Source organism: Gopherus evgoodei, chromosome 1 (genome assembly GCF_007399415.2).
Source record: "Gopherus evgoodei ecotype Sinaloan lineage chromosome 1, rGopEvg1_v1.p, whole genome shotgun sequence".
NCBI lineage: Eukaryota > Metazoa > Chordata > Testudines > Testudinidae > Gopherus > Gopherus evgoodei.
The window spans coordinates 303,525,529-303,544,409 of record NC_044322.1 but is presented as its reverse complement, the minus strand read 5'-3'; positions in this window follow the sequence as shown (position 1 = coordinate 303,544,409).

Here is an 18,881-nt window from a genome sequence, read left to right as displayed (position 1 = left end):
TGGTCAAGGGCGGCTGGGTTCATCAATCGCAAAGCATGATGCAAAGTTTGAGATTTTTTAAGAAATGTATTTTAGTTATGAGCTCTGTGTTTAAACTTTCGCAAGCTAGCAGAGCAGGAAGCAGTGGTGACCGAAACAACTTATTTTTGAGCCTCTCCGACATAGGCATTTGAAGCAGCATTAGAGTTAAGCCCCCCAAAGTCAAGAAACCAGTTAAAATGAATGTTGCAACTTTAACGCCTGCCTCTGCTTCATAACACTCTTTAATTCAAAATTTAACATTCAAAATGATCTGGATAAACTGGAGAAGTAGTCTGAAGTAAATAGCATGAAATTCACTAAGTACAAATGCAAAGTACTCCACTTAAGGTATGGTGGGTAGTAACTAATCTATTGGGGATCGACTTCCATACTCTACCTCAGCAGGAGGAGTAAGCAGCGTCAGTGGAGCCGCAGCAGTCAACTCGCCACAGTGAGGACAGCCAGGTAAGTTGAACTAAGATACTTCAACTTCAGCTACACCAATAGCTGAAGTTGCATCTCTTAAATTGATTTCCCCTCCCCCAATGTAGACTAGCCCCCAAACAATCAGTTGTGCACATACCAAATGGGAAATGACTGGCTAGGAAGGAGTACTGCGGAAAGGGATCTTGGGGGTCAGAGTGGATCACAAGCTAAATATAAGTCAACAGTAACACTTTTGCAAAAAAAGCAATCATTCGGGCTGTATTAGCAGGATGCGAGAAGTAATTCTGCTCTACTCTGTGCTGATTAGGCCTCAACTGGAGTATTGTGTCAAGTTCTGGGTGATGAGGACAAATTGGAGAGAGTCCAGAAAAGAGCAACAAAAATGATTAAAGGTCTAGAAAATATGACTTATGAGGGAAGAGTGAAAAACTGTTTGTTTAGTTTGGAGAAGAGAAGACTGAGAAGGGATATAACACTTTTCAAGTACATAAAAGGTTTTTACAAGGAGGAGGGAGAAAAATTGTTTTTCTTAACCTCTGAGGATAGGACAAGAAGTAATGGGCTGAAATTGCTACAACGGAGGTTTAGGCTGGACATTAGGAAAAACTTCCTATCAGAGGAGTTAAGCACTGGAATAAATTGCCTAGGGAGGTGGTGGAATCTCCATCATTGGGGATTTTTAAGAGCAGGCTCGACAAACACCTGTCAGGGATGATCTGGATAATACTTAGTCCTGCCTTGAGTCCAGGGGACTGGACTAGATGATCTCTTGAAGTCCTTTCCAGTTCTGATTCTACATGATGGTGCGATTTTTCTGCTACAATAGTTCTACACCTTCTCATGCCCACTACATGGTACCGTCTATTCATTACTCTTTGTAGACTCAACAGTCCATCACAGTAACTTACCCAAGCAAACCTGATCCCTGACCAGCGCTTCTCTGATCCAACCAGCAGTGGCCTGGCAGAGGGTGGAGGGGGCTCTGTGACATGGATCCGTCTGCAGTCTCCTAGCGCTGCCTGGGTGTATGACATCCGATTCCCCATGCTGAGGGGCCCAGGCAGAAGAGGGAGGGGGCAGTGTGGGACACATGATTCACCACCCCACGCCCCCCCCCACAAATTTCCTTGGGCAATGGCAGAGGAGGGAGGGGGCAGTGTGGGACACAGACACACTCTCTCTCTCTCTCTCTCCCCCCTGGGCACTGGCAGAGGAGGGAGGGGGCAGTGTGGGACGGACACACACAGACACACTCTCTCTCTCTCTCTCTCTCTCCCCCCGTGGGCACTGGCAGAGGAGGGAGGGGGCAGCGTGGGACACATACACACACACACACACACTCTCTCTCTCTCTCTCTCTCCCTCCCCCCTGGGCCCAGGCAGAGGAGGGAGGGGGCAGTGTGGGACACATGATTCACCACCCCACGCCCCCCCCCCCACAAATTTCCCTGGGCACTGGCAGAGGAGGGAGGGGGCAGTGTGGGACACACACACACACACACACTCTCTCTCTCTCCCCCCTGGGCACTGGCAGAGGAGGGAGGGGGCAGCGTGGGACACATAGACACACACACACTCTCTCTCTCTCTCTCTGCCCCCCGCTCCCCCGGCACTGGCAGAGGAGGGAGGGGGCAGCGTGGGACACACATACACACACTCTCTCTCTCTCCCCCTGGGCACTGGCAGAGGAGGGAGGGGGCAGTGTGGGACACACACACACACACACTCTCTCTCTCTCTCTCCCCCCTGGGCACTGGCAGAGGAGGGAGGGGGCAGCGTGGGACACACAGACACACACACTCTCTCTCTCTCTCTCTCTCCCCCCCGCCCCCTGGGCACTGGCAGAGGAGGGAGGGGGCAGCGTGGGACACACATACACACACTCTCTCTCTCCCCCCTGGGCACTGGCAGAGGAGGGAGGGGGCAGCGTGGGACACACATACACACACTCTCTCTCTCTCTCCCCCTGGGCACTGGCAGAGGAGGGAGGGGGCAGCGTGGGACACACATACACACACTCTCTCTCTCTCTCCCCCGGGCACTGGCAGAGGAGGGAGGGGGCAGCGTGGGACACACATACACACACTCTCTCTCTCTCCCCCCTGGGCACTGGCAGAGGAGGGAGGGGGCAGTGTGGGGGACACACATACACACACTCTCTCTCTCTCCCCCTGGGCACTGGCAGAGGAGGGAGGGGGCAGTGTGGGGGACACACATACACACACTCTCTCTCTCTCTCCCCCTGGGCACTGGCAGAGGAGGGAGGGGGCAGTGTGGGACACACATACACACACTCTCTCTCTCTCCCCCCTGGGCACTGGCAGAGGAGGGAGGGGGCAGTGTGGGGGACACACATACACACACTCTCTCTCTCTCCCCCTGGGCACTGGCAGAGGAGGGAGGGGGCAGTGTGGGGGACACACATACACACACTCTCTCTCTCTCTCCCCGTGGGCACTGGCAGAGGAGGGAGGGGGCAGCGTGGGACACACATACACACACTCTCTCTCTCTCCCCCTGGGCACTGGCAGAGGAGGGAGGGGGCAGTGTGGGACACACACACACACACTCTCTCTCTCTCCCCCTGGGCACTGGCAGAAGAGGGAGGGGGCAGCGTGGGACACACACACACACACTCTCTCTCTCTCCCCCTGGGCACTGGCAGAGGAGGGAGGGGGCAGCGTGGGACACACATACACACACTCTCTCTCTCTCCCCCTGGGCACTGGCAGAGGAGGGAGGGGGCAGCGTGGGACACACATACACACACTCTCTCTCTCTCTCCCCCTGGGCACTGGCAGAGGAGGGAGGGGGCAGCGTGGGACACACATACACACACTCTCTCTCTCCCCCCTGGGCACTGGCAGAGGAGGGAGGGGGCAGCGTGGGACACACATACACACACTCTCTCTCTCTCCCCCTGGGCACTGGCAGAGGAGGGAGGGGGCAGTGTGGGACACACACACACACACTCTCTCTCTCTCCCCCTGGGCACTGGCAGAAGAGGGAGTGGGCAGCGTGGGACACACACACACACACTCTCTCTCTCTCCCCCTGGGCACTGGCAGAGGAGGGAGGGGGCAGTGTGGGGGACACACATACACACACTCTCTCTCTCTCCCCCCTGCGGACTGGCAGAGGAGGGAGGGGGCAGTGTGGGACACACAGACACACACTCTCTCTCTCTCTCCCCCTGGGCACTGGCAGAGGAGGGAGGGAGGGGGCAGTGTGGGGGACACACACAGACACACTCTCTCTCTCTCTCTCCCCCTGGGCACTGGCAGAGGAGGGAGGGAGGGGGCAGTGTGGGGGACACACACACACTCTCTCTCTCTCTCCCCCCTGCGGACTGGCAGAGGATGGACGAGGCTCTGCTCAGCGCCCGCCCTGGGCAGGTGCAGCCGCAGGCAGCGCGGTGCCTCCTGCCTGCGCGGCTGCAGCCGGGGGAGCGCAGGCGGCGCGTCCTACCTGAGGCGCCCGCCGAAGCTGCGGGCTGCGCATGGCGGCGGCGGCCCCCCCGCCCGGCGGGGCTCCCTGCCCGCGGGAGAAGAGGAGGAGGCTGCCGCGGGTGCCGGTGGTGAGGGCGCCCCGGGCGGCCCGGCCCCCTGCGCTGCCCGCCCTGGAGCTCTTCATGTCGCTGCCGGAGCAGCCGCCGCAGCCCCGCGCGGGCAAAGCCGCAGCCCCGGGCCCGGTCTGTGGCCGCTGGCGACCCGGCCCGCAGCGCCCGCGCCACGTCCGGACCATCTTCGAGCCCGAGCCCGAAGGCCAGCGCGGGCCGCGGCACCGCTTCAGGCTGGAGGAGGCGGTGAGGACCTGGTGCGACCTCTGCTGCCACTTCATCTTCTCCCAGAGCCTGCGGTGCGCGGGTGAGAGCGCCCCCCGCCCTCCCCCGCTGCCCAGCGCTGGTGGCCTCGCCGCCCTCTGCCCTGCCCTCGGCATCTCTCTCTCCCGTCCCTCTTCCGCTTGTCCTGCCCCCTCTGCCCCTGCTGCTTCCCCCCCCCCTTCTCCAGTGGTCCCAGCTTCCCTCCTCCCCCCTTCCGTTCCCCTCCTTCCCCGCCGGGGACAGGGCGATGTTCGCTTAGAGCCACGTTCAAACCAGACTCCCTGGGCTAGGTCTGTACCTCGCCTTGCCCAGGGCCTTTGAACATGGTTGGGTATCTGACACGAACCAGCTAAAGCTGACTAGGAACCTGCTTTGGTCACAGTCCTGATTAAGCCAGGTGCCTAGTTATGAAATAGGGTTGTAAGGCATCTAATGACATGAGAAATAGCTACAAGTATCTGCTGGTGTAAACACCTGCCAGGGCAAGAAGCTGCTTAGGGTGGTTACAAGGAAATCCAGGATGACTGAGTAATGGGGTGGAATTTAGCAGAAACATTTAGGTTGTACATCAGGAAAAACTGGCTAATACTGAGATCTGTTCCTGGGGAATAGTTATCTAAAGGGTGTGGTGGAAGCTTCATGACTTGGAACATTTAAACTAGACTAGACAAAAACCTGAAAACACGCAGTATGGAACAATCTTATATTGGCAGAGGAAGGGATTATGATTTCTAGATCTTGCTCAGCTCTGACTTCTGTATTATACAGAACTGTTTGTAGGCAGAATCATTGTAATTATTATAATTTTTCATATTCTATAAGTTGGAGAAGGAAAATGTATTAGGTCATCTAGTCCATCCCTCTTCCGTCACAGGGTTGTCCTTGCAGCATGTTTTCAAGTAGCAGGGTTTTATTTTTGTATTATTTCTGGTGTGGGGAAGAGGAAAGCCAACCACTGGGTTTTAAGTACAACCATTTTCTTAAGATCTCAAATAGTTTTAGTTATATCTCCATCATTTTCAGTCTCATTTTTATGTTGTAATTGCTCCAATAACATACTTCATATATTTGTATAGGTGTGTTTTTGAACATTTGTACATGTAACAAAACCACTACAAAGAAAACAATAGTTATGCTCTGTGAACCTGCTTTTGTATGTGAAGACTAGAAGGAGATCTGAGGTGGTTTTTAACCTGGTGCTCTGAAACTAGTTTTATCTTGCTAAGTAGAGCTATTTTGCAACCCCATTTTCAAACTATACTTCCTCCTTTTAGCAGAACACCATAGGACATACCTTAGATACAACAGATTTGTGATATAATTTATGAAAGTGTGTGCTATGGACCAAACTAACCTTCCCTGAAGCAGTCCAGAGATTCAGTCCAGACAAATATGATTCCTTCAACTCACTGACACCTTAGACAGGTTTGTGGTACATCCTCAATCTGGTTTTCAGCAATATCTTAAATTTATTGAAGAGACACCATCGGTCTGAAGCCTACTCAATTTTACAAAATGAGTTAAAAGTAGCTTCAGATACTACACTTGCCCTTGCGGCTACCTGCTAATTTTTGTCATTTTAGGACCATATTTGTAATCTGCTGTTAACACTGAAAATGCCTTATTCTGTTTATGTGTATTGAACTTAGGAGTTAAGATGGGATAGCATACTGGTTCAGATTTCTAGGGATACACAACAAACCTAATCTGAAGGAACCGCATAGGCACAGTAAGGTCCAAATAACTATACAAAACATGTAAGGCCAAGTGCCCTGGCTACATATATACTTTGCTGCTGTGGCTGGATTGTGGTAGTTCCTGAAACACAAAACACCAGTGAGGGCCACTAGAGGGCCAGCAAATTCTTTGAAGGGATACTGCCCAATTCCTACACACACTGTGTACAATGAAGAGTAGTCATATAATGTGGTCCACACATACACTTGAGTTTTCATATGTCCTCTATAGAGAGGATATGCCATTAACTATGTTTCTAATTTGTGCAGTTTCACTAGCTAGTCTTCAGTTTCTCATAACTCATTTTAGACTAAGATGTCCTTTTCTTCTACCAGGTGAAATACTAATTCATTGTTCCATGGTTTAGTTCTTTCATTTTAATTACAATACTGTAACATAAAGTACATACACAAATACCTCCTCATTGTTATTTGTTACTTTAGGAAAATGTTCTATGTTTAAAATTTTTAATTTAGTGCTTATGAACCACGCTAGCTTGACATCCTTGCAGTCTGAAGTTTTCTTTTTGTCACATAAAGGATGAGCAGCTGCAGTGCAAGCTTCCCCACACTATCCTACCAACGTCACTCTACCACTTTGGGTAAGGCTCATCTCTATGGCTGTAGCTATACTAGTCTTTGTTTCTAAAATTTCCCACTATTGCTTACAGTGCTGTAGTCCTAATGGTGGTAGGAACAGTGGGAGTTTTATTGAACACAGTGAGTTGCTTGCATTTTTACCACCATGTCATCTAATCCTGATCTGAGCAAGTCTAGACGATGTGAAAAAATCACCAGCAATGAAAGCTGCCTTGTCTAAACTACATCTCCCGTTGAGGGGGGTGCAATAGGGTTGGCAACATTGGGAAATTTTAGGGAAGAAGCCACTCAAGACAAGGAAAACGCTAGTGAGAGGGTAGTTGTCTCCATATCCATTCAGTGCTTTTGCTTTAGCTGCTATTGTATCAACACCCCTATGCATCTTATTCAGGTTTGAATACTTGTATACAGTATATTGAGGGACAAAGGTCTCCTTGTATGACAATTGCTGTGAGAGCCATTCTTAGTAAAATAGTTCCAGTTCAAAAAACTGAAACAGTTGTCATACTATGTTACTGAGATTAACCTAGTGTAATCCTCAATGGACTGAAGTGTTAGACTGCAGGAACTGTTATCTCCTTTGCCTTTGATTTACATCACCAAGCCTTTGATTAGCAGCTGCTATTTGAAACTCAGGGAAGGACAGAAAGATCAATCAATGGATAATTCTCTTATATAACATTCCATTCTGGCTGAAGAGAAGGTAGTAAACTTGTATTGGTTTCTGGTAAAGTGTAAGAGTTGCTTTAATTAGTCTCCTTGCTGTTCCAGCTTTACGCAATACTCTGTTGGTTTGAATGAGAATACTTAATATAACTTGATTGTGCATGAAAAACAATTTAGCTTTAGTATAACTGTGAGAGGCCCCAGGATGTTTTTATATAAAAATTGACTTAAAAATATATTGTATTTATTAGCTTATGTGATGGATCAAATATTCTGATGCTAGTAGGAAAAAAAATCTTAAAATTTCAGCCTTGATAATATATCCTCCAGCAAAACTTTCCCTTCACAGATACAGCTTTCAGTGATTATATCTTCTCTAAAACTAGCGCCATCTTTATGACTTACAGTACTTCAAGCCATTCTGTCAAATTGCAGTTTCAATAGCACAGGAAATGGGCAGATAAATAATTTATAACCTCTGCATGAATACATCTTTTTTTAAAAGCTGTAAACAATAGCTCAGATGCACAGATATTTCAAGAAGCTGATATTTTATAGTTTTGTAATATTTTTCTTGTATTGAGGTAGTCATTGGCTTTATTTTTTTCAGCATGAACTCAAACCAAAGCCCAAAATACGAGAAAATCCTGGAGAAAGGATGGGGGATGGGAAAAGCAAGCATATGGTAAATTATTTTACCTCAAAACTAGAAAATGGTAATTACATACCATAGCCATTAGCATAATATTTTTCACAGCCTACCCTTCTGCAAGTATTTAGAGAGGACTGAAACTAAACTAGATCCAATAGTAATGGTTTATATTTATCTATTGTGCCTTCCATTTGAGGATCTTACAACACTTCCCAAACACTGGGCCAGGTCCTCACCTGCTATCAATTGCCATATATTCACTAACTTAATTACAGTGATTTAAAGCTGCTGAGGATCTGGACCATTAATGAGTTTATCCATACTATTATAATTCCCATTTTATTTACTGGGAAGCTGACACAGAGAGGTCATTGACTTTCGCCAAAGACATCTCTGATAGAGCCAAAACTAAAACTCTGATCTCCTCATTTTTAAGATATGTCTGTATTTACACAATATTTGGATGTGTAATTCTCCCCAGTGACATTCTATAGGTAAGTTATCCACACTCCTTTCCTATGCTCTTCCTCATCTTCCTTCTTGTTGTCCTCCACATTTCAGTTGCATTTTGTAACTATCATGGTTAAAATTAAATGAATCAACAGCAAGAGGTATAGGGCACACAAAGACAGACATCAAGGTTCAGTTGGAGAGTTCAGATCTTTCACTCTACTCTAGTTCCCAAAACACTGACTATTTGTAGAGTATATATGTGAGTATTCCCAAGTATGAATTCCCCTCCATCAGCTGTGGTACTTGGAGAGGCAGGATAGTCTTCTGATTAAAGTACAAGAGTGGGGCTGGTCCAGTACAGCTATGCCAGTTGTAGCAATGGTGGAAGTTTGCAGGGTCCAGGCATTTTTACAACTGTATCATTGAATCCTGCAAGGGGAACTTCACTTGTGTTATATTGCCACAATTCAACAATGAGGTGTTCTGACAGCTGAAGCAGAGGGAGGACTGGCTGACTAGTATGCTAGGTCTGATATTGCAGTAACTTATAAAGGTTTCCACAGTTATAGGGATTTTGTCAGTCAGAGGAATTCCTAAATGCTTTAAGTATCAGGGGGTAGCCGTGTTAGTCTGGATCTGTAAAAGCAGCAAAGAATCCTGTGGCACCTTATAGACGAACAGACGTTTTGGAGCATGAGCTTTCATGGGTGAATACCCACTTCCTCAGATGCATCTGAGGAAGTGGGTATTCACCCACGAAAGCTCATACTCCAAAACGTCTGTTAGTCTATAAGGTGCCACAGGATTCTTAAATGCTTTAAAACTCACTTTACCCACCACTAAAATGGTATATGCCCCGTGTGTTAAACAGTAGACCACACCATTACACCACATTTTAGGGAAAGAAGTGACAAACAACAACAACATTATATTGAAACTCAGATAATTTAGTTAATCACAATGTAGTTTTCATAAACGTAAACTAGACTAAGATGCCAGGACTAACAGCCCTACTTTTGCCAAAAATGTCTTGGGTTTTCAAATGGCCACAAGAGTTGCTGTATGTCAACACCTCCAACACAGCAGCATCTCCCAGCTGGATCATTGGTATGCTACTGGGAAAGAAGTAACCATGTACCAAATCACCAAGACATTCTAGGATCACCAGAGGTGGCTGGGGTTATTTTTTTTTAATTTGCTTCTATCCATGTTGTGACCAGGATCAGTTCTGTTTGGTTTGACAGGTCAGACAACATCAGAGTTTGAGGTGCTCTCACTGTAGACAAAAGAACATACAATTAAAGAGAACGTCAGAATAAAATTAACTTAGAAAGTTCTTAATGGCTGTATCAAGACAATGCGCTAAAATAGTGTGTGCGCACAGGCATGTATGTAGTACCACCTAAGAGAATATGACTGCAAGATCTTTGCATCAGGGACTGTCTTTGTGTTTGTTGTATTTAGCGCAATGGGGCCATGATCTTCATTGAGGCTTTTGGGCACTACCACAGTACAAATAATAATACAGAATTACTGCAGTGCTTGAAGAACTGTCAAAAATGTGATCAGGATGTCAGGTCAGAACTCAGGCAGATCTAATGGTCAGAGCCATTGGGCTAGCCAGGCCTGGAGTTTAGAGCAGAGCCAAGGATCAGGATCACATGATACCCCAGGGCATAGTCAAGAGCAGAGCTGAGAGGGTCAGAACCACAATCAGAAGCTAAATACCTGAGCCAATGGGTGAGCCAGAGACTTGGTCAGGAAGCAGAGCCAGGGAATGTCAAGGATGGAGAAGGGTAGGGGCTGATAGAGGCACAAGAGCAGGTTGGGCAGGAGGTGTTATAGGAAGCAGGACCAAGCACCACACATTGAGCAGCCAGCAAGTTGTGGCTGTTGCTGGGTTTAATAGTAGTTAGGAAGTGCAGTCAATCAGGATGTGCAGTCAATCAAGCAGCCTCTCTAAGGATCAGTTGTGTCTAGTGTGTTGCTAGGAGTCTCCCCCTGCTGCATCTGGCTCCCTCACAACTAAGTACTAAATGTTTTGGGGGTGGACCCCAAAACTGGTTGTTTTCATTAATCTGATACAGACTGAAACATATTTTTGAACAACTTGGATGAATAAGATCAGGAGTGAAACACACAGTTCAAAGGAAAATGTTCTTTCATTCGGAAGCAAAGGGACAAGGTGCATATTATTCAAGCAGCAAAGAAGCAGATCTTATTTCTTAGAATAAACTAAAACACTGATTGTATCTTTATCTGGATGGACATTATCCCAGAAAGAAAAATCAAGTGCTATAAACTACTTCTGTTAACAAGGGACTTTGTGGTTGAGCCCTTGTTGCTGTTTGGGGTTACTTTTCAAGAGAAGTCTTTCATTTTTTAGGAGACCAGAGCTGCATACAGCCCTCTTAACCCTCCCATCCCTAATTTTCCAGATTAAGAAATAGACAGATACTCCAGATCTACGTAATGCTTTTGTCAGGGCCATCCTTAGGATTTATGGTGCCCTAGGCGGGATTGTTAAACTGGTGCCACTGTGCCTGTCTTGCTCTTAGCAACACAAACATAAGCTTACACTACTGGAAAACTTGCCACATGCATGTTATTAAAACCAATTTAACTTAATTAAGCACACTGTAATGCTGATGGACTAGCACTGAAGAAGTAGCACTATAGAAAAAATTCTGATTTGACAAAATGATGCAAATAATATAATTTTTTTTATTTGTCAACATTTTATTGGAAATTTTTATGCAGAGGTATTGAAACAAGGATTTGGTTTTAATTAAAAACAATCTGGCTTTTTTTGGCTGCAAAAGCAGTAATAATGTCATTGTATGACAAAGACAAAGTGGTGTCTTGTTTGATTGAAAGAACAGCAAGACAAATCAAGTGTTCCTGACTCCTTGTAGGGCAGAGATTGTTTTTAATGAGCTTTAGTTTTGAGAAACTCCCTTCTCCTGATGCTGATGTTACAGGAATTGTCAGTAGAATACGAATGGCAATGTACACATTAGGATATATGTCAACAAGTTTGCTGGTATGAGTAAACTGTACAACGTCCGTCATCGATTTTGCATGTGGCAACATTGATGACAGTGTACTCAATTCTTCATACAGTTCAAGTCCATTTAAATCAAAACGATCACGGTGCTTCAGGAGGCTCTCTAGGTCAGGGGTCCCCAACGCGGTGCTCGTGGGTGCCATGGCGCCCGCATGAGCCTCTCAGTGCACCAGCGTACTGGCTGGCAGACGAGCATCCGCCAAAATGCCACCGAAATTCGGCGGCGACGCCTCTGGATGATGCCGCTTGCCGCAGCGGCATTTCAGCGGATGCTCATCCACCGCCACGGTCCTTCATCTGGTGACCGCCAGATGAAAAGGTTGGGGACCACTGCTCTAGGTTCTTGCACTTTGTCATTAGTTGCTCTTGTTTTCCTATTTAGTTGAATTTAGTCCTGCTTAGCCTGCTACCAACGGAGTGAATGGAACCCCAGGCCGACAGCGGGTTGAGTTGCTCAGCCGGGGTCTCAGCCACCGGCCTGCTCAGCCTGCTGCTAGCCTGGGGTTCCTTGGGGGTCCCCAGGCCAGCAGTGGGTGCTGAGTGGGGCCGGTGGCCAGGACCCCAGGTGGCAATGGGGCAGCAGCTGGAACCCCAGAGCAGTGGCGGGCTGAGCCACTCAGCCCACCGCTGCATGTCATAAAAAATCAGCTCATGTGCCATCTTTGGTACATGTGCCGTAGGTTACTGACCCCTGCTCTATACATTAGTAAGGAGATGAGCATATTATAGTTGTTGGAGGACTCTATTTAGCAGTAACAGGGCTATAGGAAGGACAGTCAATGTTTTTTGTTTCTCTGATGAAAACTGGCCCACTTTCTTCCCCATACCAAACTCGTGACAAATAATTGTCAACAACTTAATTTTCTGTTTTTGGCTAAGATATTGATTTTTAAAAAAAATAATATCAAAATTGAATTCAGGATTGTTAGCAAGCATTTTTGGCAAACAAATTTGTTAAATGACAGTCTAAATGGCAACGCAGTACTGCTTTCATGCTTGGCTCACCCCCCAGCCTGCTAGTCCAACAGCTGCATTAGAGGAGGAGATAGGTGGAAAACTGCAGGACCTCAGAATCCACCTCTTGGGTGCAGAGTGGCAACAGCAGCAGCAAACACTCAAGTCCGATCACACACCTATGAGCACCACTGCCAGCCCAACAGACCATGGTGAAGTTAGCACAGCATCTGATCTCAGGGACGGGACACCCATGGAGCCACAGCAGCTCATCCTGCCCTGTGCAGCTCCCCCCGGATGAGATGGATCACTGCCAGCCTGGGGGAGAGACGTGCTCCCCAGCTAGGGTGACCAGATCTAGATATCCTGATTTTATAGGGCCAGTCCTGATATTTGGGGCTTTGTCTTATATAGGTACCAATTACCGCACCTAAGGTGACCAGACAGCAAATGTGAAAAATCGGGACCGGGGTGGGAGTGAATAGGAGCCTATATAAGAAAAAGACCCAAAAATCAGAACTGTACCTATAAAATCGGGACATCTGGTCACCCTACAGGTGAGTTCCTTCCCCCACTCCTTCCCAGAGACCCCAGCAGCCAATCCCCTCCTTCAGACTGTGCTGCATTCATCTCTCTCTAGGACCCAGCAGCCCTGCTCTTACATGCTCCACTGGTTCCCATCTGTCCAGGCTCCCAGCAGAGCAGTGCCCCCAGACCTAGTGGTGCCCTAGGCTGCTGCCTGTTCTGCCTATGGCTAAGGACGGCCCTGGCTGTTGTCTAATTTGACCTATACAAACAAATTGGTTTGAGATTTGTGTGGTCTGGATTATTCAGATTGAAGCTAATTTAATTTAATGAGTTACAATAAAATACAATTTGTCATTTTTTTTAAAAAGATCCAAAATACTGAATGTAAGAATTCAATGAAGTAATAATCATTAATTGCTTGTGTTTTGCTACTGGCATCATAATTTAATGTTATGTACTGTAGAAAATGTGTTCTTGTATCATGTGACCTGTTCTGGCATTTGGAAAAAAAAATAGGTGTTTATATTGTTGTTAGATGGAAAAGACACATTCTTAACTTTTGGCTGCCAGGATTTGGAATATTGTTTGTGGGTTTGGAAGGACAACATTTTTTAATTTGGTTCACAGAGTGGATGCATGCTTGTTGCAAGGGGAGGAAAGTGAGTGATTTTGTATATACTAGCTCTACATTTCCTAGTGCACACACACATCTCTGGAATAGTTTTTCTTTTTCCCTTTCCTCAGTCTGGAGGCTGGCATTATTATTTATAATACACTGGTTCATTGAATCATAGGAAAATGTTACTGATTATTTTCAGGAAATTTATCCATGGTGATTAAATCTTTTCTTTTTTTAGCCTTATTAACAGCATGGGTGTATATTTCCATGAATTATTATTATAAGTATACTTTTAAAATATGCAAAACACTTTTAAAAAACCTGCAAACCTGAACAAAGACAAGTTAGGGAACCCAACTGTCTATGCGGAGAAGAGTCCCAACTTCAGGAAAAGATTAAATCAGATTATATTTAGAGGTACCATCAATTAAGACTAGGCAATTCCTTTTAGGCCATTCCTTTTAAGCATTTAGTGATGAAGCAGTTCTGGGAACTGCCAGACACTCTGTTTAAAAGCTGGCACTTATGAAGTGAAATCTAATGCTTTTGATGACCATACTCTGTATATGTAATTAAATATATACAAATGTAAAAACTGTAAGGAACTGGGAACCAAATAAAGGTTTTAAAACAGGTTAATGGATGTGTTGTGCTTGCATACTAAAAGGAAGAAACAGAATACTTGCATTAGAGATCTGACATTTGTTTTACTTTAAAAATCAAATACAGTAACTCCTCACCTAACATTGTAGTTACATTCCTGAAAAATGTGACTTTAAGTGAAACAATGTTAAGAAAATCCAATTTCCCCATAAGAATTAATGTAAATGTGGGGCTAGGTTTCAGGGACATTTTTTTCACCCACACACACAGAAGTTTTAAATAAACAAATTAATACTGTACACAATAATGATGATTGTGAAGCTTGGGTGAGGTGGTGAAGTTAGAGGGTGTGTGGCGGGGCGACGACCCACCGGCATGGCACCTCCTGCTGCTTGTCTTGGGAATTAGCTCTTCCCGCCCATAGCACCCTCTGCAGGCCAGTGTCTTGCCTGTTGCTGGCCCCTTGTCCTTCCCAGACCCCAGTGTCCTTTGCCCAGGGGTTCTGCCCACCACAATACCCCCTCAGTCTGGGTCTCGCCTTCCAGGGGAACTCCCAACCCCCTATCCCACCGTGCCTCAGTGGCTACTGCCTGTCATCATCTAGCCCCTGCTCCCTGGGGCAGACTGCAATCTGTAAACCACTCATCATCAGCAAGGGGGGATTGGACCAGCTGCCTCTGCCTATATCTATGCTACCCCTCTGCAGCCCTAGTAACCTCTTCTGGGTCCTTAACTCGGCCTGCAGCCTGGGGCTTTTCCAGGCTGGAGCTCCCCAGCTCCCTCTGCCCTTCCCCAGCACTGCTCCACCCTAGATACCCTTCTCAGCTTCCCAGGCAGTGAGGTCCTTCTCTCTCTGAAGCTAGAGAGCATGTCTTTTCTTCAGCTTCTGGCCCACAGCCCTCTTATAAGAGACAGCTGGGCCCTGATTGAGCTGGCCACAGCTGTGGCTGCTTCTCCAATCAGCCCAGCTTTCCCCTCTCCCCGCTGCAGCCCTCTCCCAGGGCTGTTTTATGCCCTTCAGGGCAGGAGCGGGGTGACCACCCCGCTACAGGGTGGAAGTGGGTGGGATATTTCCCAGGGAATGCCATACTGCTAAATGATGAACTAGCATTTGGCTGTGCCCTCAAGAGTTAACACGTTGTTAATGAAGCCTCACACTCTACAAGGCAGCACGAATGGAGGAAGGGGAGATAGCATGGCAGACAAAGACACACACCCTGTGTGTTGGAGAGAGAGAGATGCGCATTGCCCCTTTAAGTATGCTGACCCCACTCTAGGTACATTTCCTTTAAAAAGATCAGGAAGTTGAGACAGCAGCTGTGGCCAGCTCTCTTCTCCTGAGCCCTGTTGTGTCTCCCCCTGTGCTATATGGAGAAGAGGTAAGGGGGAGGTAGGAGCAGGGGGGAGAGGGACACCCTGACATTAGCCCCTTTTTTCCTCCCTCCCCTGCATAGCAAGCAGGAGGTTCCCGGGAGCAGTTCCAAGGCAGAGGGCAGGAGCAGCACATGGCAGTGGGGGGAGGGATAGCTGAACTGCTGGCAATTGATAGCCTGCTAGGCAGCTGCTGCACAGGGAACTTAGGGGAGCAGGGAGCTGACGGGGGGGGCTGCCGGTCCACCCTGGTTCCAAGCCCCCACCAGCTAGCTGCAATGAACTGCTCTTCCCGCAAGCAGTGGACAAAGCAGGCAGCTGCCAAACAACGTTATAAGGGAGCATTGTGCAACTTTAAACGAGCATGTTCCCTAATTGATCAGTAACAAAACAACATTAACCGGGACAACTTTAAGTGAGGAATTACTGTAATCAGTTCAATTAGTATGCTTTGAGTACTATTTTAAAGGGATCTTTCAGTCCTTAATCAGTGTCCTGCTTTTATTGTAATGTTGTAATTTATACATAAAGCATTGCTTTATGCCATGTTCTAATAGGTTATCTACACTAACCATGCTTAACCAGTATAGGAATACCAATGTAACTATACCAGCAAAGTTGTGGTTTACACCGGTGTGGTAAAATCACCCCCCCATGAACAAGACAAGTAATACTGGTAAAATCTTTGCTGGTACAGCTGCATCAACACTACAGGCTTCTGGCAGCACAGCTGTGTTGGTCGGGCGTGAAGAGGTCTGTTCCCTGACAAACATAGCTATGTTGGTGGAAGCCCCTAGGGTAGACACAGCCTAAAAGATCTGTCAAACTTGGGTATATAGACTTTCTTGGGTCCTGAGGCTGCAGAGATCTTTGCACAGCCAGACCACTGCTCCCTTGCAGAACTCAATTGACTTCCATGCTGGCAGATCCGATTGCAGGATTGAGTCTCCATTTTGTAGTTCCTTTTATATTATTTAGTTCTTTCCTTATTGCTTAGATTCAATTGTTACGTTATGCTGCATAAATAGTATCGGGTTGTAGTAGGGTGTTGGTTGTTCTTTTACAGTTGAAATGCCCCCCAAAAGAACCTACTATTTGCATTTCTTTCATTCTCATTGAGAGGCTCTTCTGTTTTCCCCTTGTCATCACCAAAAGGATCATTGTTCACTCAGTCTTCCCTTGGATGTTAGAGAACTGGCATGGTTTCTTTTGGAGCTCATTGGTGACATTCCATTTTTCCACCAGAAGGACATAGTGGAGAAGGACATGAAGAACTCATTAATATTCTCATAGCACTTGCAGGCCCTGCTATCCTGGGATAAAGGAACCAAGTTTAATTTTTAACAGTATTTTATGATGATACTCAGAATATTCAGTAGACAGCTATTACTGAAGCATAACAAGCGCAGTGCAGATTAAAAGGATATACGATTTAGATATTCTTCAATATGTAGAATATGTATGTAACCAAAAGTCTTTTGGGTGTGTAGGAAAAAGAAAAACACCTAAATCAAACAGATGAACAAATAAAAATCCAGTGTGTATCAGAGTATTCTAAATGCCTCCTAATTATCAAGGTTGAGGGGCTCCTCTGAAGAATTGAAGGTAAAATGTGGAGAGGGAAAGCTTAAGTATTTTTAACATGTTCCTCTCAAAAATATTTATTTTTTTTCTTTTTGAAACAAATATGTGGAACGTACTCTTGAATTTTATGCAATCGCAAATTAGGCTCCAAGAGCTCTCTTAAAATGTTATTCTACAGAGTGAGAACTGAAACAGCCTCTGGATCAAACTAGAAAGGGTTGTTTAGTTTTTTCTTAGGTGAGTTGTCTTATGACATCCAGATTCTCTATGTTAGAAATATCCCAAAAATGTTTTTTGAAAATCACATTGCATTGTGTGTAGGTCATACTTGCATTGAGAATATTTTACTTTAAAATTGTTACACAGCAATTAATGCTGCTCAATATTTAGTAAAGAAAGTGTTCTGCTACTTGTTCATTTGGCCTAATAGGCTCCAGTCCATTTATTACTTAGTTGTAGTGTGCCTATCATTTATTTCCCTTCTCCTCTTGTCAAGTTCTGTCCTCCCTCCTTTTCTCTTGGACAGTTTCTTCCTTGCCCTTGTTAATCTTTCTCCCGCCCAGCTTGGCCACAGAAGCCACTTTTGCAGTGGTTCTCTCTCTCTCTGGATGTTCTAGGGCAGTAGTAAGCTTCATGGGAGGTAAGATTTTCAGGACAGGTGTGTTTGTACAACATTTAGCACAACAGGGCCTCAATCCTGCTGACTGACAGTGAAATTGAGGTGGGAGATCAGTGTGCTATCTCAGTGGATGGACCGACCAGGATATTTATGTGCAGTTTGCAAAGTATCACAGGAAGTAAGTAATGGCACTTTTTTTTGTCTCGATGGAGTTTTGGGCTGTAAGACAGTTTAGTTTTTCCTAGCTTACTCTGAATATTGACAAACACCTTTCTGACTTTGCTCATTAGTGTCTCAAAAGAGCACAGAGTGTACGAATTCTTAGGCACAGTAGTCTGAGAGTGTGTGTGTGGGGGGTGGGGAATTTGAAGGAAGTGAAAGGAGTGTGATGAAAAATAGGCTGTGCATTACCTCTTTGTATGTTTTTCTTTCGTATTCCAATTCCAGTTAATATGTTCTAACAGCTGCCAAGACTATGTCAAAAAGTAGAGGGTACAAGATACATCCTTCTGTTTTCTGCCTGCGGAGAGAAAATGTACAAGATTCACATTCATTCATTTGAAGAGCAAACAGCTTGTAATCCCTATCTCCAAATGCAAGCTTCAAAAAAGGAGATTTACAGCATTACACTACATAAAGTAGGTTCAAACTAATTTTGTCTTAAACTGATCAAATTAGAATGCAATAACATAAAAACGATAATCTCTAATTGATAGGCGATAGGCTTCATGGTTAACACAATAATATTTTCTGTTTTCTATCTTTGACTCCGTTCCCTTTGTAGATAGCTCTGTGCAAGCTCCCAAAGAGAAATCTGCTCATTTTGGCACATAGTAAACCAAAGCCTACAGGCAAGGTGATCTATCATCCACTGAGTCTAATACTGTGTGTCAAATCATATGATAAGACTGCTCAATATCCCCTCTCCAATTCTAGCCTTTGGCTTTATTTTCCTCTGTTTTCTAGAATGTAACTGCTTACAAGAGTGACCTTTCTTGCTGACTGTCAAATCAAATACCAGTCACTTATAATTAATTATTATTATTATTATTATGACAACAGTACCTGATAGCTGGCTAAAATTAAGATTAATTTGTTGTTTCCATTATAAACCTCTCTTTTAATCCATTAACAGCTTT